Genomic DNA, 24,247 nt, shown 5'->3' with positions numbered 1-24,247 from the left:
ATCGACACCGGCCTTCGGGCCCTCCGCGACTCCGGTCCCGGCCGATGGAAAGGACTCCGTTCAAAAAGTACCCAAAATGTGGGTCTAAATTTCCCCACACCGACCTCCATCAGGTGTGTAACCTTTGCCTCTCTCCGGAACACGAGGCTAGAGACTGCCCCGCCTGCAAGTCTTTTCGATCGAAGAAGACCATCCGAGATCGAAGAGCTCGACGCACCATGGCGCACTCATCCTCGGCAGCTCCACCGGACATCTTCGGAGACGACGCCGAAGCTTCGGGGCAAACACACACCGAGCAGGAGGAAGACGTCGTCAGCGCTTCCGAGGCCGACGACTCCGACGTGGAGGATGTTACACCAGCGCAGCGGGCCGTGAGTACTATGCCCCCTCCCACCCCCGCGCCGAAAACCAAAGAGACTCAGGTTACTCCCTCGCCTGCCGGCCTGGGCAAAACCAAAACCAAAACTTCGATCACCCCACCTTCGGGCCCGGTGTCGAAGCACCCAAAGTCTCATGGCAGCTCGGGATCGAGCCAGCCGACACCCGGTGCCGAAAAACAGCATCCGGCACCGAAGACTGCAAAATCCAGCTCGACTCCGAAACCACCGGTGCCGAAGCCTGGACACTCGGTGCCGACCAAACACAAACACAAATCTGTCGGCACCGACGCTCCGGCGCCGAAACATCATTCGACGCCGAAACACCCGGAGACCTCAAAAAAGCATGGCGCACACAGACCATCGAAACCCCCGGTTCCGAAATCACCGGTGCCGACAGACGACTCGACACCATTGGCTCTGTTTACACCAGACCCTTTACAAAAGACTTTGTCCAAAGATCCAAAGACTGGGCTTTTGACTTTAACTACCAAGAAAAGACGCCTTGATGCTCCGGCTCCTCCTCCTCCACCCAAAAGGAAGGACTCTGCTACTTCTCCCCTCAGAGTGCCCTCCCCACCACCGCCTCCCCTACCCACTCCACCTCCTCCACCGCCTCCACCTCACAGGTCTCCGCCACCTTTACCTCACTACGATCCGGCCCCATCCCCAGATCCGGATGATGGGGATCCGGACAATTACCCGGCGGACGCCCCAATGGATCCCACTCCACCAGGGACCCCAGATCCATGGGAGGATTACAATAACCCTGATATACCCAATGTACCTCAGGACGACCTATACCCATCAAGGCCGTCTCCTCCAGAGGACTCCTTAGGGTTTCATCATTTAGTGCAGAGAGCAGCACACTACCATGGGGTGGACATGCACAGTGAACCAGTAGAAGAAGACTTCCTACTGGATACATTTGATATACAAGACAAATCTACTTCCATTTTACCCATGCTTAAGGGTGTCACCAAGCACGCTACAGAGGTGTTCAAAGACCCTGTCAGAGCCAGAGTACTGAACCCTAGAATAGAGAAGAAGTACAAGGCGGCACCCACAGACCCTGCTTACATCAAGGGCCCTGCTCCCCTAGATTCCCTAGTTGTCTCCACAGCTAGAAAGCGGGCTAACTCCCAATCCTCAGGAGATGCCCCACCGCCAGACAAAGAATCTAAACTTCTGGACGCGTCTGGTAAACGCACCGCCTCCCAGGCTGCAAACATGTGGCGCATTGCAAACACACAAGCACTGCTTGCGCGATATGATAGAGCACACTATGACGAACTAGAGGCTCTTATGCAGCACCTTCCAGAAAAATACAAGCACAAGGCTCATGACCTTATACAGGAGGGTAAACTAATCACAAACACCTCCATTAAGTGTGCCCTCGATGCAGCCGACACTGCTTCTAGGGCCATAAATACCAGTGTCCTGCTTCGCCGCCACGCCTGGCTCAGGATCTCAGGGTTCAAACCTGAAGTCCAGGCATCCATACTCAATCACCCCTTTGACCAGGAAACACTCTTTGGGCCAAAGGTAGACGAAGCGCTCGAAAAGATGAAGAAAGACACAGACACAGCAAAGTCTATGGGGGCACTCCAAACACAAGCCTCCAAACGTTCCTTTCGACGCTCGTCCTTTCGTGGCACAGGTAGAGGCTCCTCCACCGATAACGCCTCTACCTCCTACAAGTCCCCTCCTCAAAATACCTTTTCAAAGGGCAATCAGAGAGGTGGTTACAGGGGTAACAACAATAAGGGCAGGGGCAAAACCAACAACACCCGTTCTGCCACCCCCCCCGCACAATGACTCCCCTCCGCTCCCCCCAGACCATTCCACTCCGGTCGGGGGCAGACTACAAAACTTTATCCACGTATGGGAGTCCATAACATCGGACAAATGGGTGACCCAAATCATTCGGTCAGGGTACTGTCTAGAGCTAACATCTACCCCACCCAATATCCCACCAAGGCACCGTCCAATGTCTCAAGAACATTCCACACTGCTCAAACAAGAGGTACTTTCACTCCTGCAAAAACATGCTATAGAGCAGGTCCCCGTCAACCAACGAAATCTAGGGGTCTACTCTCTATATTTCTTAATACCAAAGAGAGACGAGACCCTCAGACCCATTCTGGACCTCCGGCCTCTAAATGCCTACATACACTCAGACCATTTTCACATGGTCACTCTACAACAAGTCCTCCCACTCCTCTGCCAGGGAGACTTTCTCACAACCTTGGATCTGAAAGACGCATACTTTCACATTCCAATACACCCCTCTCACAGGAAATACCTCAGGTTCGTGGTGGACGGGCAACATTACCAATTCACGGTTCTCCCCTTCGGGGTCACCACCGCACCACGGGTGTTTACCAAATGCCTAGCAGTAGTAGCAGCACACCTCAGACGTCAACATATTCACGTCTTCCCTTACCTAGACGACTGGCTGATAAAAGCCGCGTCCTACGACCAATGTGTGCAGCATACAAACAGCACCATCCAACTGCTCCACCAGCTAGGCTTCACGGTGAACTACCAAAAGTCCCACCTCATACCATCTCACACAAAGCAATACCTCGGGGCCACTATAGACACCTCCAAGGGTATTGCCTATCCAAACTCAGCCAGAATCACAAGCATTCAAGCCTTACGCAAAACATTCCTTCCTCAGCACTCTCTTCCAGCAAGAGTGTTTATGAAGCTCATAGGAATGATGGCGTCTTGCATTTTCATAGTGCCCCATGCAAGACTCCACATGCGTCCACTTCAAGAGTGCCTAGCACAACAGTGGAACCAGGCCCAGGGTCAGCTGACGGATCTGGTGTTGGTGGACGGCCGCACACATCACTCTCTGCAGTGGTGGAACACCACAAACCTTTCCAAAGGGTGGCCGTTCCTGGACCCGGTTCCTCAAGTGACTCTAACAGCGGACGCATCGCTCTCCGGCTGGGGAGCGCACCTTCTACACCTCACCATGCAAGGTCTATGGACGCCACAGCAAAAATCGCTCCACATCAACCATCTGGAGCTCTTGGCGATCTTTCTAGCCCTAAAATCTTTCCAAAAACAGATTTCGGGCAAAGCAGTCCTCATTCGCACAGACAATATGACTGCAATGTATTATATCCAAAAACAGGGGGGGACACACTCTCCCCAGCTCTCCCGCTTAGCCCAGAGCATATGGAGATGGGCAATTCCTCAAAACATCTTTCTCCAGGCGTACAAAACACCATGGCAGATCTGCTCAGCAGACAAACGCAACAAATACACGAATGGGAACTGCATCCACAAGTTCTTCACCCATTCTTCCAACAGTGGGGGCATCCTCAGATAGACCTCTTCGCCACCCACGAAAACAAAAAATGCCCAAGCTTCGCCGCCAGATACCCACACCCATTGTCCAAGGGCAATGCGATATGGATGAACTGGTCAGGCAGATTTGCATACGCCTTTCCACCTCTCCCACTAATTCCATTAGTGGTCAGGAAGCTACAACAGCACTCCCTCACACTCATTCTGGTAGCTCCGACGTGGGCCAGGCAGCCGTGGTACACCACGCTACTACAACTGTCAGTGGTACCACATCAAAAACTGCATCTATCCCCATGCCTCCTAACCCAGAACCATGGAGAAATCAGGCACCCGGACCCAGCTCAGCTCAACCTGGCGATCTTGCTCCTGAAATCCTAGAATTCGGATACCTTAACCTTCCCCCTGATTGTATGAACATCATCATGGAAGCCAGACGTCCTACCACTAGAGCATGCTATGCCGCAAAGTGGAAAAGATTTGTAATTTACTGCCGCAACAATACAATCAACCCTCTAGATGCATCCATACAGCACATCATATGCTATCTGCTCCATCTTCACAGGTGTAACCTGGCATATTCATCCATACGCCTACACCTAGCAGCGATCGCTGCTTATCTACAAAACAGGCAGCATTTATCACTCTTCAGAGTGCCCGCTATTAAAGCCTTCATGGAAGGCCTTAAACGAGTAATTCCTCCCAGGGCACCACCTTCCCCTGTATGGAATCTAAATTTAGTTCTTACACGACTAATGGGTCCGCCCTTCGAACCAATGCACAAATGTGAGCTACAGTTTCTCACCTGGAAAACAGCTTTCCTTGTAGCTATCACTTCCCTTAGAAGGGTTGGTGAAATACAAGCGTTCACCATACAGGAACCCTACATACAAATGCATCACAGCAAGGTCATACTTCGCACAAATCCGAAGTTTCTGCCCAAAGTCATTTCCCCCTTCCACCTCAATCAATCAGTGGAATTACCTGTCTTCTTCTCGCAACCCCAATCTGTTGCAGAAAGGGCCTTACACACACTTGATGTAAAAAGGGCGTTACTATACTACATACAAAGAACGCAACCCTTCAGGAAGACTAAACAATTGTTCGTTTCCTTCTCTCCACCACATAAAGGCAACCCCATTTCAAAATCAGGGATAGCTAGGTGGATTGTAAAATGCATACAAATTTGCTATCAAAAGGCAAAGAGAACATTATCTGTTCCCCCTAAAGCCCACTCTACAAGAAAGTTAGGGGCTTCTATGGCTTTTCTAGGGAATATACCCTTAGATGACATCTGCAAGGCAGCCACATGGTCTACACCGCACACCTTCACAAAACACTACTGTGTAGATGTGCATTCCAAGCAGCAAGCTAGGGTGGGCCAGGCTGTACTAAAGACACTTTTTCAAACAGCTGCAACGGATACCGGTGGTCGCCGCTAAGGTTGGGTACTGCTATATAATCTATGCTAAGTGTACAATCTGCAGCTCATATGCCTCGAACGGAATATGCTACTTACCAGTATGCATCTGTTCTTGGCATGTAGAGCTGCAGAGTTGTACACGCCCACCCGCCTCCCCGGCTACCTGTATCCGTTCCAGTACATCTTATTTAGATACAACACATGGGTTTCTCACTGTTATTACTACGCTCCATCATTTCCCTGTTGGCGAAAAACAATCTGAGGATGGAGCCGAAGCCCATGCGCAGTACGGACCGAAGGAGGAGTCACCAAACTCGTGACTTCCAAAGACTGTCCAAGAAGAAAAACAAACTGCAAACATCCGGGCCCAACACCAGATGGCGACCTATGCTAAGTGTACAACTCTGCAGCTCTACATGCCAAGAACAGATGCATACTGGTAAGTAGCATATTCCATCTTTAGACTGGGATTCCTCAATACATTAAAACAGCAGCATACAATATAGAATATATAGCCGGGTCAGGTGGCTCAGTGGACTAATGTGTCCATTGCAGGGGCCGGTGTTTGACCTCATGGTCACGGGTTCAAATCCCGGCGGGTCCACTCAGCCTTTCATCCATCTGAGGTCGATAAAACGAGTACCATTGGGTTGGGTAACAATGAACATCTGTTGTTCAGCGCCAAGAGACCTCTGGGTGAACGTGCGCTTTACAAATACACTTTATGTTATGATGACATGTGGCCATATGCCTTAAACAATATACTATGTTTAGAAACACATCCACCTCATTTGACTTAACCCAAACTTCAGCCAATGAGGTGGAAGCTTAAGCGCTCCTTCTCTCCCCCCCCCCCCCCTGTGTGAGGGAGTCTCCTGTCAGTGCTGTGCTCTAGCCTTTCAGTGGACCTGAAAATGTGTCCATTTTGGTCGCCCTGGATTTGAACCAGCCCGATCTAAAGCACCTCTGTACTGTGAGGGGTTTGAGTTGTTTTTAGGAATGATTGTTAGTTCCTGGACGAGGGAGATCTTTGGTCTGACAAGCAACTATCACCAACCACCATGGCTGACAAAGAGAAGAGATCTCCATTTAAAACCAGTTTACCTCGTGGCAGCAAGAAGATGTACACTGGTGACCCCGACTCTCATTGTATTTATTGTCTTTATCTTAAACCTAAGTCAGCGGATTGCAAGATCTGTCAGTCTTTCTCCACCAAGAAAAGGGGGTTCCAGTATTTCTTATGAATAAAGGAAACGCTCCTTCTTCTAAAGGAGATGTCCCCTCTTCAGGGGAAAGATTCCGTGAGCCGTGCCCCCTCCAAGCACTTCAATAAAGTCAACACACTAAAGGAGACTGTTACATTTCCCTGTGCATGATCTATTTGGTCCAGTGCTTGTAGCCACCTCTTCTGCTGACAAACCAGAGTCTAAGCGCTACAGAGTCTCGCCAGTGACAAAAAAGAGGAAATCTACTAAGGAAACCATGTTGACTTCAGGACTCTAAACTTTAAGACGTTAACCCCATTGTTGACGATAAAGTTACTGTTCATGACAAGTCGATGGCACCATAGACGTACATGGTCCCGTCCATGTCAAGCATTCCGTTGATTGACACCGCCGATGGCAAAGAAGACGACAACGATACCATTATCGACGACAATACCACCACAGTCGACAAAGACCACTGCCATACCGTCGATTATGTTGATGGGAACGACCATATCAGTGACTGCCTCACCATTGGGATCTGCGAAGTCTGTAAAAAAAAATATGGATTTTTTCCCCCACCTTTTGAGGGTCACAGATGTGCTTTTATTGAAGTCAGACCTGGAAGAAGAGGCTAGTGATTTTATATCTTACTGACCGCTTAGAGCCCAACAGTTTGTCAGATCCGTCTCAGATTTTTAAGGGGATGCAATGGACGATGAGGAGTGCCACAGTGACTGTGTTTGTCAGCAGGCGTACAAGTCTGGAAGAACTAGGATGGATTTGAGCAGAAACTACCTAGATATTCTGGAGAGCCAGATGTGGTCCACGTGCAGATGGCCTTCTTATCAACATTGCAACAAACTAATACTTTTGCTAAGTTGTTACTTCAACAACCATCTATTATTCCTGACATGGGCTTGCCTGTTTCTCCCATTCTCCCACCTATAGGGAAGCGCCCTTTTTGACATGGTCACACTCAATGTTTGACTGGTATTTGATGTGATTTTGACTGGAAGTGCACTGCGTTCCTGCTAACCAGGTCTCCAGTGCTGGATCTCTTTCCCAAAACTGCACAATTGTACCCTAATTGGCAATACCTTCAGCGCCCTCTACGTCCCTAGTAAATGGTACCCCTGGCACCTAGATCCTGAGTGTGAGAGGTGGCCTGGTATATGATGTCCACTTATGTAAGTGGACACCCTGCACCAGTCCATACAACCCATATGGTTATTTAAGAGGTCTAAGAACACCTTAGAAAGCTCTCTTAAGTAGTGGCTGTGGAGAAAAGCCTTCAGGCTTAGTCCAGAAGGAGTGTAAAGCAGCTTGTTTTACCAGAATGCAATCTTGTAGGTATAGATTAAATGAAAAAGAACCACACAAGGTATTTATAAAAATATGTATTTATTATATAATACTCTCTAACCTGTTTAGATATCTCCTACCTGGAGATGAACACTGTACACAATACTTTGCATAGAAATAATCTAAATAGCACAGAATACACAGTATATTAAGTGGTATAAGAACCACAACTCGTGTCAAGACAATGTCTAGAGGACGTAGAAATGCTGGGGACCCAAGGAACCACCCATGGTGAGTGACAAGGCGCTGTACATAGAAATTCTCATGTTTCTATTCAAAGAAGTCACAGGAATTATTCAAATCTCAAAGTAATCAAGGCTTCTGTTCCAGGTTCTTGCTAATAAAAAAAGACAGGCCAATGGAGGCTGATACTGGATGTCAGAGCGTTTACCTTCCTGGACCTTCAGTATGATTACTTCCACATAATCATTTATTGAAAACCTTCGATCGTCGGTGGCGGGTCAGCACTACCAGTTCAAGGCACTCCCTTTTGGGCTCAAATCGGCACCAAGAATATTCACCAAATGGCTTGCACCAGTTGCAGCTTTTCTCAGGAGAGAAGGTCGCCAGCTGTTCCCAGACCTGGAGGACTGGAAACTACTGATATAAGCGCCATCCAGAGACCAATCTACCGGGAGAAACCATCGCTGCTACCCCAAGGATCTAATTTATGGGTGCAATACTGGACACTCAGCTGGGGAAAGCCCTTCCATCCGCAGAAAGAATGAGACCGTGCAGACAATATCGCAGACTATTGCTGGAAAACAATCCGAGTGAGGCAATACAAGTCCCTGATGGATAGGACGGCATCATGTACAGGTCTCAATAGGTTTTACAGGCTTCATATAAGACCTGTTCAGCAAGAGCTCGATTTGCAGTGGAAGCAGGTGGAAGGCTCATGAGACGATATGGGCCACTTCAAAAGGCGCTTGAAACCAGCTCTGATCTGGTGGATTATTCTGGAAAACCTAAGTGCAGGTCTTTCTCTTCTGCCAGTAACAGAAAGGTGGTTAGTTACGGTGGATGTGTCCATGTATGAATGGGGAGCCCACCTGCAGGAGCTTTCTACCAGAGGCCTGTGGTTAGCTGCAGAGTAAAACCTCACATTAATGTGTTGGAATTAAGCGCCACACGATTAGACTTGCGAGCGTTCCTCTCCAGATTGCAACGTCCGCTGGTCCGTCACACAACATCCATGTTCTACATAGCCAAGCAGGAAGGCAAAAGGTCCAATATTCTCTGAGAAGAAGCTCCGCTGATGTGAAACTGGAGCCTTCTCGCAGGATGGGCATTTCTTGTGGCACATCTGCCAGAACAATCCGGCGGATGCGCTCAGCCGGCAAATGACGGATTGTCACTAGTCACGAAATCAGTCATTTGCCACGAAAGATAGTCTAGGGGACTCTGGGTTCACTTGGCAGACGGGGCATATTAAATATCTAGGTATATATTTCGGCAGCGACCTAATAAACACGCTACACTACAATGAGAAGACACTACTAGAAAGAATTAGGAAACTCCTGCACTCTTGGTCCCCAAAATTCATAACCTGGTGGGGAAGAATCAAAACTATCAAAATGATGATCACCCCATTGATTAACTACCTGATAAGCATGCTTCCACTCCTACTCACAGACTACTTTCACCGGAAAGTCGATCATGCTCACTAAATTCCTCTGGCGCGGAAAGAAGGCAAGGATAAGCATTGATTGGATAAAACCCAAGGAGGAGTAAACCTAGCAGACTTTAAGCTGTTCTAAATAGCCTGTCTAGCAAAACAAGGATCATACTGGGTCTCCCCGCCGAGAGACTACATACCAGTATGGCTTCAGGTAGAGAAGGCCATCCTGAACAACCTGAGCCCACTGGCCCTACTAACGACCAATACATACCCCCACTCATCCAAACCTATCTTTAAAAACACAAAAATCGCATTCCTAAAAGTAGACAAAAAAAATGGAGGTCAGCATCAAAGGGTCTAAGACAGAATCACTATGGGCTAAAAACAAGGTGAAGTACAAAGGGAAAAGCCTTTCCTTCGACACCTGGATAGAGAAAGGTATTTACTACTCGCACCAACTCGAAAATGGGGAATACCCCATTACTTTCTCAGACCTCAAGGCAAGGCACCACCTAAAAGACATCAAACTTTATAAGTTTCTGAAAATAAGAGCGGCTTTATCAAAGGCAAAACTATCTCGCCCCCATCTTCCGATATGTGTCAAATATTAACTAACTAGGAAACCAAGTCTCGTAGCTCTACAAACTCTTAAGCCCCAAAGCCTCTAACTTGATGAAAAAACAGTCGCCTATTGGGATAAACAAACTAACACCCCACTAAACGAAAAGGAATGGGCAACCCTGTGGGCCTCGCATAATAAGATTACCCCAGTACTAGCACAAACTAAATTTTGGCTGCTTCACAAGGCACTTTGGACCCCAGCGCGACTATACTCATTAGGCCTCAGGGAGGATGCACTCTGCTGGAACTGTAACAAATGGAAGGGCGACCTAGCACACCGTATCTTCCAACGCCCAACACTCAAGGTATTCTGGGGGGGAAACGTTGATTTAATTAATGGTTTGTTTAAGTGCAAACTAGAAATGGAGTTCTCCACCCTCACTTCGGCATTTATACGCGCACATTTGAGAACTGAACAAGCTAAGGACCGAATGGACCTTCTACTGACCGCAGCTGTGAAAATGGTCCTAACCAACTGGAAAGACTCGAGCAAAACTAGCTACAAAGGATGGATCAACTGGGTCACGCATCTCAGCGGAGCGGACAATATTGCGCTACAGTACTCGCCCTGGAAAGCGTCCTCGAGCGGGATGTGGGAAGCTCTGGACACTTACCTAGACTCTTATGAACCCCCATAAACAGCTGGTATGCACAAACAGCCTATCGGTCCACGACCCCAAGAGCTGTTCACTAATATTACCAAGATGGCCTGCATGCAGACTCAAGCATCCTGAAGCTTGTCAGATGTAATGTAGCATGTAAAACTGAAGCCAAATGTAATGTACAACGATTGCTCCTTTCTCTGTTGATGTCCTACTTCTCGTTTGTCTCACCACAAACTTTTCTGTCCTTTCCTTCTTTCACTCTCAAAATACAAACCGTAAGGGTAGCTATATTAACACCAATGTATAATAAAAAAAGATCAGAAACCGGTGGATTATGTTTTTTTTAATCAGTGGGAAATGCCTGTGCTTTGCAACCAAGTTTTGCATCTGGGCCCGAGGGACAATGCCCTTTCGATATTTTGGTCCAAGATATTTGCCCACGCCTTTCCTCTTTTTCCCCTGATCTCCAGGGTGTTGAAGAAGGCGAAGACAGACCATTGCACACTGATCCTCATTGCTCCAGCGTGGCCTCGTCAATACTGGTCAGCGAGCTGCTGCGTTTGGCAGCACGTCCAGTCATTTCGTTGAAGGTGCATCTGTGAGAAAGTGCCATCTTTCTTGTATGGTATGCCCCCACTTTTTGCTGAATTGCTGACAGTGCTTTGACTGAGTGTTCCCAGGGCTCCTGCTAATCAGGTGCCCAGGGCCTATGTTCCTTCCCTAAAACCTAAAACCCCAATTGGCAAACCTTGGCCACATGTCAGCCCCTGGTATATGGTACCCTAGATACCCAGGGCCTTGTGACCAGGGAAGGCCTCTAAAGGATGCAGCACTTATTGTGCCACCCTTAGAGGCCCTGTACCCTTACACAAACACACTGCCCTTGCAGGCTGAGTGTCTGCGTGCAGGACAAAACACAAAGTCGACATGGCACACATCTGTGTGCCATGCCCGCAACCTACACTGCCCTGGCATACATCAGCCACCCCTCTAGCTGGGTGCCCTATGCCAGTGGTGTGGGCACAGGAGCATGAGCCCTGTGCCCCTACAGTACCTAGGTCCATTCCTGGGCACTGTAAGTGCAGTTCTGCCATTTAACCATTTAAGAATATATGGTGCTGGGAGCTCTTCAAACACGAACTCCCCAGCACCATAATGGCAACACTGAAGACTGAGGTATCAAACTTCTCAGCACATTAAACCCGCACTGATGACAGTGTGGGATTTAATGTACAAAGCACTACAGAGGGCATCTTAGAGATGCCCCCTGAAACCTAACCTACACTCCTCCTCTGGTCTGGGAGGTTGCCCGGACATGTTGCTGGACCCCTGGTTGGAGAGCCCCTGCTCTCCTGGGCCTGCAACAATGCACATCCTGGGTGAGGTGCTAAGTCTCCTCCCCCAGATGGGCAGGGGGAAGCTTCAAAGGCATGCCGCCTCTTTGAGCTTCTCCAGGCCACTTGCTGTACCCAGCAAACTGTCCCCCACCGGTTCTGACCCCCACTATGGCGGGAAGACTGTCCGGAAACCCCAAATAAGTACAGGGGATGTGCCAGCCTGCCAACCCCACCCTTCAGGTGGGGGAGGCGAGTTGAAGCAAATCTCCGGGCGCTCGCCATCTTGAAGATGGGAAGCCCTGCCCAATCAGGACTAGGCTACTGCCCCCCTCCCACAGGAGAGTGGCAGGATAGGGGGTGTACCCACCCCAGGGCAGGGACCCATTGGTCCCTGCCCTTTACCTACCTGCCCCTAAATCTAGTATTTAGGGGCACCCTGAACCTTCCTTCTCCAGATTCCGAACAAGCAAAGAAGAACAAGAAGAAAGTAGACCTGCCATGCAGCTGCTAAGAAGAGGAAGACACCAACTGCTTTGGCCCCAGCCACACCGGCCTGTCGACCATTGAACTAGCTCCTGCTAAATCCCGGCACCTCCTGTGGCCAGCAACCTCACAAACCCCGGAGGACCTGGCTACCTTGGGAATCTGAGCAATTGGGACTCCCACGAGCAGTGGCTCTGCTCAAAGCAAGTATCTAACCCCTGGCATCAGCCCGGAACCGCAAACCCTGCATACTCTGCACCCGCCAAGCCTGGCCTGTGTTGGAGCGGACAAAGACCCCGAGGACGTCCCCCCGGCGACTGTGACCCTGAATCCGGCACCCAAAGACCCCCCTCGACGCTCCTGACGACGCCTGCAGCCTCGGAACCAGGGACCCCTTTCCCCCCCAACCACGATCAACAGAGGGTTAGATTTCCCGACATCAAAAGGCACCCCTGCACCAGGCGAACTGCGGCCCCTGTGCCCCACTCCTGGATACCTACCTATCCCCCAACTACCCAACTTACCTCTCAAAGTGGTGGTGGAACCTGAAGAATCTTCGCCCCAGAGCTTGCAGCCTTTGTTCGTCCTTGAGCTTTCCCTTTGAAATCCATTGAGCGCCCGAAGGCTCAAAAGTACCCTACACCCAGCCGCCCGAGTGGCCCTGGCAGTGCAACTTCTACTCCTACTTACTTCCCCATTTGCCCTGAGCAAGTGACCAGGAGCCCAGCTCCCACAGCCGCGTGGCCTGCTAGTCGGCAGCCACCAACCAAGGCCCCCCTGCCTCCCATGGGATAACATTGGGCCTAACTCACTCTGCACCCGGCTGCCCCTGTGCCGCTGAGGGTGAACCAACTGTACCAACCTGACCCTGGGAGACCCCGGAGTCTGTGCCCAGAACCTTAACTCTGCCAGTCGAGTACTTACCCAAAAGCCGATAACTCACTTTTCTTCCATTGGAGAACATTGACTTATTTTCTCTGAAATTTCTTCTAAGTGTTGAGTTTCTAAACTTTAAAATATTCACCTAAAATCAACCGAGTAACGAACTGAAATACTCGGCTGCTATTAGGAGAGATACCAGTGCTGGATCTTTGTGCCCTTCTATTAAAGCTACCATATTATTCTGGAGTACACATTTAGAAAGAGTAAAACAAAATGTGTCAGAAAGATGAATTCAAGCTTTTGTTTGATTGAATCAATATTTTAATAATCTAATTTATAGATCTTTAGAACCTTCCTGTTGCCCGGGGGGCTGAATTTTTAGAAAAAGTAGAATATTTACAACATTTGTACATTCAATCCTAACATATCACAAACACATCTCATGCAATCACATCCATTCCTACTATCACACAGACTTAATTCACATTGAAACTCAGTTTTACAATCAAAGGACCACTGAGTAAGTTATAAGAGCGCCAAGTTTGACTGCAAACCAATCATAAATTTCAGTATTTTAGCCTCTTGTGGTCACAGTATAAGGTCTACGCGTTTCGAGACCCATAGATCATCGGGTCTCTCTTCAGGACCTGTAAAGTAATAAAAAACCTAAATCAGTTTGGGTGCTACCCCTTAGCCTCTCTCAGAGATCTTTTTAAGGAGCTCAATTCATTTACCTTGTGTCAGATGGAGACGGACGGGATTAGTCTAAACAAAGAAGAAATAGTGGAAGAGTGTAAGGACAACCATACCTTTTTTTTAAAAAAACAAGTGCATTCAGAAAGTGAATAGATTCGGAGTTGACTTACTGTTATGTGAGGTTGCTCAACCACCGTGAGGATGCTTGTTTGTTTAACAGGAAGGGAGCAGGTTGGGCTGGACCTGGTAGAGAAACTGGGAAGGCAACAGGCATGGCATCAGATGAAGCATTAATGTTTTGGAGGGAAACTCCTGGGTCCGTAGCGTGAAAAAGCCAGGGTTTACCTTAAGTAGAAGTCTCTTATAGGTGCGATTGAGTCTTGGCGTTCGGTGTGAGGACGCCGCTTTTCATCAGAAATGGTGATGGTCAACTCTGTGAAGAATCGGCACAATATTTAGAAACGGAGAAGGGGAAATTCGACAAAGGAACTGATCAGACCGTAGTCTAAATCTTCCGGCGCTTCATACCTGTCGAAGTCAGAGGGTTTCGCAAGGTATCCGTTCGTTTCCGTGTTGATCTGCCGATTTTCGTCGCCATGATATTCCCCGGTCGATGACGTTTTATGCGTCTGGTAGCCAATTGGTTGAGGGATTAGGCATAGAAAGAGGACTAATCGAGGCGGCTCATCTGTAATAGAATGTTGTTTGCTATACGTGTCTTATCACTAGGATAGCGTTTCGTACAACGCAAAAAAGGCGGCAAAAAAATGGTGAATCTAATTTCATTAATTGCGTTAATTGCGGTTTCCGCAGAATGATGATAAAACTGACAAACTTAATTCCAAGAAATAAAATTAAGTAAAATCCAACTCAGTCCGTGAATTTGGTGGTTCTCAAGCAAACATTTTAGATGTAGTCTGATGGAAAACAACATCAATGTTGTTTCAAAGGGTTTTATCTCTTTGAATGATGTGATTGGAGGGTAAACGACCCGGTTGAGATGGAGAATATAGTTCCAATAATGTAAGTTAACGTAACCTCGTGAGAGATGGTACAAAGAAAGAGGGGGGACAGGGTAACATAGTTAAACTCGCAAAGCGTCATTTGTCAGCCCGTGGATATTGGTTGTACTAATGTGTGTTGTTTCGTGCAGGTTGGTTGTCTATTGTGACACTCATTCTCTATAGGTGGTGGATTTGAAATGATGGTACTTTAGTTTAGAAGTAATACGGTCCTGTTAAAGATGACTCATAGTGTTCCAACTTTGTACTAAGTTAAGTTGTACAGTTCAGAAAGTTCATTCAGGCCTTTGGTGGCAGAGTTGAATTTGAGAATAAGCCTAGCTTCTGTTCTTGAGAGTTTCTGCTCCAGGTCGCCACCTCTTGTGTCTCTATTTACCTTGGCAATTACTGTCCATTTTAGATCTTTGATTTGGTGGTTGTTGGTTCGCCAATGGTTGACTAAAGGGGCTGATATAACATTGTTGTTGATCCTAGACTTATGTTGTGACATTCGAATTCGAATTTCTTGGCTAGTCTTGCCTATATAGACTAAATCACACGGGCATCGTATGGCATATATCACTGATTTACTTCGGCAGTTGGTAAACGATTCGTGTTTCCAGTAACTCTGATTGTATTCAAAGAGATCGCCTTCGATAGTCGTGTCACAACATGCACATGAGCCACATTTGCGATGGCCCTGAATGGGTTGTAGTCCTACATACTCCCGCACTGTCGGTGTTTTACTTTGTGGCATAGCTGCTCGGATGATTTGATTGGCAATATTGCGATCTTTTTTGAATGCAAATAAAGGATTTTGTTTCAGTGATACGTCCAGATTTTTTATTAGATGCCAATTCTGTATAATACATTTTCTCATTAGATTGGAATTAGGACAAAATGTCGAAACACAGACAATCCTTTCTAGTGGATGGCTCTCTTTCTTTTTGAGTAGATCTTCTCTGGGTGACCACCAAGCTCTTTTCATTGATCGTTTTAGTAGTTTCTTGGGGTATCCTCTCTTCTTTAGATTGTCACATAGTGTAGTAGCGTGGGCCATATATTCATCCTTGAATTGACAGTTCCTTCGGATCCGTAGAAATTGCCCGAAAGGTAAGTTGTCACGTAAATTTCTCGGATGATAGCTTGAATAGTGCAAGGTTTTATTCCTGTCTGTTTTCTTTTTGAACAAGGTAGTGGCCAAGCTGTTGTCAGAGGGGTAGATTTCTACATCAAGAAACGCAATTTTGGTTTGAGAGTGGTTAAGAGTAAATTGGATATCGGCAGTACGATTATTCAGCCAATGATGGAAATTTTTAAGGTTTTCAAGAGGACCTGTCCAAGTCATGAAAACATCGTCAATGTAACGAGTCCATTTGCCGATGTATTGTGAAAAAGGATTATCATTATAAATGAATTTCTCTTCGTATTTGGCCATGAAGAGTATCGCTAATTCCGGTGCAAATGGACATCCCATAGCCACTCCCTTGACTTGGAAATAGAATTCACCATTGAAGTTAAAGTAGTTCTTTTTAAGTGCAAAGGTGGCTAGTTTCATGATGAATTCTGTTGGTACTTTGGGGTTCACTCTTGTTTCTAGGTATGATTGAATCACTGAAAGGCCGTCATCCTGAGGTATTTGAGTATACAAGGAGACTACGTCCAAAGTTACTAGATGAAATGAATTAGGGATGTAATGTATAGATGATAATTTGTTGAGAAAATCTGTGGTGTCAGCTAGAAAAGATGGTACTCCAGCTATGAATGGTTTTAGGAAGTAGTCGACAAATTTTGAGATTGGTTCCAACAGAGAGTCGCAGCCCGATATAATCGGCCTGCCGGGGGGTGATGTTTCATTTTTATGGATTTTTGGGAGGACATAAAATAAGGGTGTCCTTGGGTTCTTGTTTTGCAAAAATTCCAGTTCTTTTTTAGAGAGATAACCTTCTTCGAAACCTTTTGATAAAATCGGAAAGAGTATGTGCTGAAGATCAGAAGTTGGATCTTTGTTCACTTTTTTGTAGCATTGGATGTCATTTAATTGTCTGGTCACTTCTTTTACATAGTCCTCTTTGTCTAGAATGACTATGGATCCGCCCTTGTCAGCCTGTTTTATCACGATAGAAGTGTCATTTTGAAGTGTAGAGAGGGCTTGAATTTGATTTTTTGTCGTGTTGAATTTTATCCCATGTTTGTTGTTTTCCATTTCTGTTATGGCTGAAAGTAGAGTTTTTTCAAAAATGGTAACTTCCTTGGGAATTTTGTTAGTGGGTGGGCAGAACGTAGATTTTTTCTTTAGGCCCGTGTCGATTGCAGGCTCCATGGGAGGGTTGAGTGAGAAAAATGTTTTAAGTCTTATTTTCCTGCAGAATTCCATAGCTTCCATTTTTAGTCGTACAAAATCAGTATGTTTGGCAGGGACGAAAGATAATCCTTTTTCTAGAATACTTAATTCGTCCTTTGTTAAGATTCTTCTAGATAGATTGAAAACAAGTGAAGTATCTAATTTTTGTAATTCTGTCGTCTGGTTGTCATCTCCCACGGTTGTGTATTGAACCGGACTCTGCCTCTTGACCGTTGCTGGCCTCTCCCTAAAAAAGGAGTTTGTTGTTAGAAACACTGATTAAGACAAACCATATTATTACGGACGCAAAAACATTACTTGAGAAAATTGAGAAGGAGATCCTTGAATTCAAGGACTACACGATTAATCAGAAAACTTTCAACTTTGAAAAAGATAAACGTAACTTCTCGCTATCTAAGATCTACCCATACCTCCAAACAGACTTCTACTCACAACCGGAATCCCGCAGATATCTATCAACATATCAGGGAAGATCGTCAAAAAATTTTATCACATTTTCTGAACCATCATCGTCATCAAGTGGCAGTGAAGGCGAACTAGAAGATAGGCAACGCAATATTAACCAACGTGGCAATTTTCAACGACCTCTACAACAAACTCCTTTTTTAGGGAGAGGCCAGCAACGGTCAAGAGGCAGAGTCCGGTTCAATACACAACCGTGGGAGATGACAACCAGACGACAGAATTACAAAAATTAGATACTTCACTTGTTTTCAATCTATCTAGAAGAATCTTAACAAAGGACGAATTAAGTATTCTAGAAAAAGGATTATCTTTCGTCCCTGCCAAACATACTGATTTTGTACGACTAAAAATGGAAGCTATGGAATTCTGCAGGAAAATAAGACTTAAAACATTTTTCTCACTCAACCCTCCCATGGAGCCTGCAATCGACACGGGCCTAAAGAAAAAATCTACGTTCTGCCCACCCACTAACAAAATTCCCAAGGAAGTTACCATTTTTGAAAAAACTCTACTTTCAGCCATAACAGAAATGGAAAACAACAAACATGGGATAAAATTCAACACGACAAAAAATCAAATTCAAGCCCTCTCTACACTTCAAAATGACACTTCTATCGTGATAAAACAGGCTGACAAGGGCGGATCCATAGTCATTCTAGACAAAGAGGACTATGTAAAAGAAGTGACCAGACAATTAAATGACATCCAATGCTACAAAAAAGTGAACAAAGATCCAACTTCTGATCTTCAGCACATACTCTTTCCGATTTTATCAAAAGGTTTCGAAGAAGGTTATCTCTCTAAAAAAGAACTGGAATTTTTGCAAAACAAGAACCCAAGGACACCCTTATTTTATGTCCTCCCAAAAATCCATAAAAATGAAACATCACCCCCCGGCAGGCCGATTATATCGGGCTGCGACTCTCTGTTGGAACCAATCTCAAAATTTGTCGACTACTTCCTAAAACCATTCATAGCTGGAGTACCATCTTTTCTAGCTGACACCACAGATTTTCTCAACAAATTATCATCTATACATTACATCCCTAATTCATTTCATCTAGTAACTTTGGACGTAGTCTCCTTGTATACTCAAATACCTCAGGATGACGGCCTTTCAGTGATTCAATCATACCTAGAAACAAGAGTGAACCCCAAAGTACCAACAGAATTCATCATGAAACTAGCCACCTTTGCACCTAAAAAGAACTACTTTAACTTCAATGGTGAATTCTATTTCCAAGTCAAGGGAGTGGCTATGGGATGTCCATTTGCACCGGAATTAGCGATACTCTTCATGGCCAAATACGAAGAGAAATTCATTTATAATGATAATCCTTTTTCACAATACATCGGCAAATGGACTCGTTACATTGACGATGTTTTCATGACTTGGACAGGTCCTCTTGAAAACCTTAAAAATTTCCATCATTGGCTGAATAATCGTACTGCCGATATCCAATTTACTCTTAACCACTCTCAAACCAAAATTGCGTTTCTTGATGTAGAAATCTACCCCTCTGACAACAGCTTGGCCACTACCTTGTTCAAAAAGAAAACAGACAGGAATAAAACCTTGCACTATTCAAGCTATCATCCGAGAAATGTACGTGACAACTTACCTTTCGGGCAATTTCTACGGATCCGAAGGAACTGTCAATTCAAGGATGAATATATGGCCCACGCTACTACACTATGTGACAATCTAAAGAAGAGAGGATACCCCAAGAAACTACTAAAACGATCAATGAAAAGAGCTTGGTGGTCACCCAGAGAAGATCTACTCAAAAAGAAAGAGAGCCATCCACTAGAAAGGATTGTCTGTGTTTCGACATTTTGTCCTAATTCCAATCTAATGAGAAAATGTATTATACAGAATTGGCATCTAATAAAAAATCTGGACGTATCACTGAAACAAAATCCTTTATTTGCATTCAAAAAAGATCGCAATATTGCCAATCAAATCATCCGAGCAGCTATGCCACAAAGTAAAACACCGACAGTGCGGGAGTATGTAGGACTACAACCCATTCAGGGCCATCGCAAATGTGGCTCATGTGCATGTTGTGACACGACTATCGAAGGCGATCTCTTTGAATACAATCAGAGTTACTGGAAACACGAATCGTTTACCAACTGCCGAAGTAAATCAGTGATATATGCCATACGATGCCCGTGTGATTTAGTCTATATAGGCAAGACTAGCCAAGAAATTCGAATTCGAATGTCACAACATAAGTCTAGGATCAACAACAATGTTATATCAGCCCCTTTAGTCAACCATTGGCGAACCAACAACCACCAAATCAAAGATCTAAAATGGACAGTAATTGCCAAGGTAAATAGAGACACAAGAGGTGGCGACCTGGAGCAGAAACTCTCAAGAACAGAAGCTAGGCTTATTCTCAAATTCAACTCTGCCACCAAAGGCCTGAATGAACTTTCTGAACTGTACAACTTAACTTAGTACAAAGTTGGAACACTATGAGTCATCTTTAACAGGACCGTATTACTTCTAAACTAAAGTACCATCATTTCAAATCCACCACCTATAGAGAATGAGTGTCACAATAGACAACCAACCTGCACGAAACAACACACATTAGTACAACCAATATCCACGGGCTGACAAATGACGCTTTGCGAGTTTAACTATGTTACCCTGTCCCCCCTCTTTCTTTGTACCATCTCTCACGAGGTTACGTTAACTTACATTATTGGAACTATATTCTCCATCTCAACCGGGTCGTTTACCCTCCAATCACATCATTCAAAGAGATAAAACCCTTTGAAACAACATTGATGTTGTTTTCCATCAGACTACATCTAAAATGTTTGCTTGAGAACCACCAAATTCACGGACTGAGTTGGATTTTACTTAATTTTATTTCTTGGAATTAAGTTTGTCAGTTTTATCATCATTCTGCGGAAACCGCAATTAACGCAATTAATGAAATTAGATTCACCGTTTTTTTGCCGCCTTTTTTGCGTTGTACGAAACGCTATCCTAGTGATAAGACACGTATAGCAAACAACATTCTATTACAGATGAGCCGCCTCGATTAGTCCTCTTTCTATGCCTAATCCCTCAACCAATTGGCTACCAGACGCATAAAACGTCATCGACCGGGGAATATCATGGCGACGAAAATCGGCAGATCAACACGGAAACGAACGGATACCTTGCGAAACCCTCTGACTTCGACAGGTATGAAGCGCCGGAAGATTTAGACTACGGTCTGATCAGTTCCTTTGTCGAATTTCCCCTTCTCCGTTTCTAAATATTGTGCCGATTCTTCACAGAGTTGACCATCACCATTTCTGATGAAAAGCGGCGTCCTCACACCGAACGCCAAGACTCAATCGCACCTATAAGAGACTTCTACTTAAGGTAAACCCTGGCTTTTTCACGCTACGGACCCAGGAGTTTCCCTCCAAAACATTAATGCTTCATCTGATGCCATGCCTGTTGCCTTCCCAGTTTCTCTACCAGGTCCAGCCCAACCTGCTCCCTTCCTGTTAAACAAACAAGCATCCTCACGGTGGTTGAGCAACCTCACATAACAGTAAGTCAACTCCGAATCTATTCACTTTCTGAATGCACTTGTTTTTTTAAAAAAAAGGTATGGTTGTCCTTACACTCTTCCACTATTTCTTCTTTGTTTAGACTAATCCCGTCCGTCTCCATCTGACACAAGGTAAATGAATTGAGCTCCTTAAAAAGATCTCTGAGAGAGGCTAAGGGGTAGCACCCAAACTGATTTAGGTTTTTTATTACTTTACAGGTCCTGAAGAGAGACCCGATGATCTATGGGTCTCGAAACGCGTAGACCTTATACTGTGACCACAAGAGGCTAAAATACTGAAATTTATGATTTGTTTGCAGTCAAACTTGGCGCTCTTATAACTTACTCTGTGGTCCTTTGATTGTAAAACTGAGTTTCAATGTGAATTAAGTCTGTGTGATAGTAGGAATGGATGTGATTGCATGAGATGTGTTTGTGATATGTTAGGATTGAATGTACAAATGTTGTAAATATTCTATTAATTACTTTTTCTAAAAATTCAGCCCCCCGGGCAACAGGAAGGTTCTAAAGATCTATAAATTAGATTATTAAAATATTGATTCAATCAAACAAAAGCTTGAATTCATCTTTCTGACACATTTTGTTTTACTCTTTCTAAATGTGTACTCCAGAATAATATGGTAGCTTTAATAGAAGGGCAGTTTTAGCACTACAATTGTTTATATATTACAGGCTCAGCTTAACTGCTCCCAGCCCTCCTCCATTAGTGTTCATCACGGATCTTTGTGCCCAGCACTGACCCTGCAAAGTACTCACAACCGTACTTGCCTCTAACTCAATTTTTTCACATAGGAAATCATTGACTGTTTTTCTGTGAAATTTAATCTAAGTGTCGATTTTTGCAAACTACAAATATTCTTTAAAAATCGTACCAACTGTGAAAACGTAAATGCTTAGATGTTCCAGCCCTGAGCCTAGGAGCCCAGCACTGGATTACAAAGTTAACGAGAACATACTTTACCCGTAACTTGAATTTTCTTCCATAGGGAATCATTGACTGTTTTTCTATGAAATTTCTTCTAAGTGTCGATTTTGCAAACTTATAAATATTCCTTAAATAACGCCTGTATAACTTAAACGCAGTTTCTCAACTGCTTACAGGTGGTACACTAGTGCTGGATCCAGGATCCAACACTGACCTAGCAAAAGTACCCATAACCCCACTTACCTGCTAAGTGAATTTCCTTCCATAGGATAACATTGGTAATTTGATCAGAAAAAGTTTCAAAGTGTCAACTTTTGAAATGGCAAAATATTGTTTAAAAATCACAGCAGTAACTTAACCAAATTTACTCACTTGTTTCCAAGAACTGTCCCAGGACTGAAACTAGGATCCAGTCCTGGAGTTAGAAAAGTAATCCTAAAGTAATCAGGTGCACCTAACTTAAAATTCCCATTGAGCTCTATGTATTATTGTGTTGCCTATTCTAACAAACTGTAACTATTACCTACAAAAGTCAATTGCATATTGCAAAAGTGTTTAACTAAAGCATCTCATTCTGAGAAAGTATATTTTGGTACCTATTGTTGGTTCTAAAATAAAACAACCATATATTTTTTTTATATAAACCATTGGCCTAGAGTTAATTTCTTGAGTGTGGGTGACCATTTGCTGACTGAGTGTGTACAACAAATGCTTTACATTGTCCTCTGATACTGCCTTACTGCTCGACCAAGCTACCACTTTAGAGAGTAAGGTTATATCTAACTTTAGCCTCTGCCAAACTTCTGGGGACTGTGGACTCTGTACACCCTGTACCTATTTGGTAACTGTATATACAGAGCCACTTTCTCACAGCATCCCAAGATACTGACTAGGCATCATGGAGAGATTCTAAACCACGACCCCAAGTTGCTGAACTTGACAGCATTCTACCTGTGGCATAACGAAACTTGAGGGGGCTCCCCTGCAAGGTACGCGGAGGGGCTCCCTTTGAGCTCAATCAGGAGCTCTCTGTCCGAAGTACTGTGTGGAGGAGGCCCCCTGCACCATGGGGCTGGGCAATCCTGTGTTGTGCTCCTGCATGGTACTTGACTACCGAGGATGTGGCCATCTGGATCTCTAATCAGAATGTAACAATCTGGTGCAGGCTCTTGCTCCGGTGAGCAGTAAGACTCTCAATGTTAAGTGGAAGCGTTTCTGTGTCTGAGGCAGGTTTAAGGGTCATCATCCGCTTCAAATAAAGCCTGTTCAGATCCTGCCATATTTGTTAAGTTTGGTCAAAAGTGGTCTGAAATATTTGTCAGTCAGGGTCCATCTGGCTGCAGTCTCGAGATTTAGACGGACCGACAGTTCGACGTCTGCTCTGTTTTCCCAAAGGATCATTTAGCAAGAGCTTTTCCACCTCTTCGACATCCTCCATTTCTGTGAGAGCTTCATACAGTCCTCAGTCAGCTGACATTCCCTCCTTTTGAGCTGGTATTTAGAGCGGACTTCAAGTTTGTTTCAAGGAAGACGGTGGTGCTCCTGGCTGTGATGTCCGCATGGAGATTGGGAGCGATTCAGGCATTCACTATCGGAACATTTTTCTCTGGTTCACTAAGAACAAAATGATATGCAGATCCAACTCTAAATTCATCCCTACGGTGCCCGCTGACTTCCACTTGAATGAGCTGGTCATCGTTAGATGTTCTTTTACAGTCCATCCTCGCCAGCAGAAAGATCATTCTATTATCGAGACTGGCGTAGATGTCTCAGTATCTCTGTAGAACAGACAAAAGACATGCGCACATCAGAACGGCTCTTTGTATCGTTTGCTCAACCACGAAGAGGTCAAGCCCTGTCCAAACGGGGTGTAGCTTGTTGGCTCTCAGCCTGTATTGCTTTTTGTCATGCCAAGCCAAGCCTCCTATTCAGGGGAGAGAGAGGACGCATTCAACCAGGCGTGTGACT

At 45.2% G+C, this 24,247-nt stretch overlaps 1 protein-coding gene across 4 annotated transcripts in view; it reads left to right on the top strand.

The window, feature by feature from the left end:
* The window catches only part of STK11 (serine/threonine kinase 11), a 120,469-nt gene that overhangs the window by 76,151 nt on the left and 20,071 nt on the right, over positions 1 to 24,247 (top strand). The gene's annotated exons all lie outside the window — the stretch shown is intronic.

The sequence above is a fragment of the Triturus cristatus genome, chromosome 12 (genome assembly GCF_964204655.1).
Source record: "Triturus cristatus chromosome 12, aTriCri1.1, whole genome shotgun sequence".
Classification (NCBI taxonomy): Eukaryota; Metazoa; Chordata; class Amphibia; order Caudata; family Salamandridae; genus Triturus; species Triturus cristatus.
This window is presented reverse-complemented; position numbering and strand designations above follow the sequence as displayed.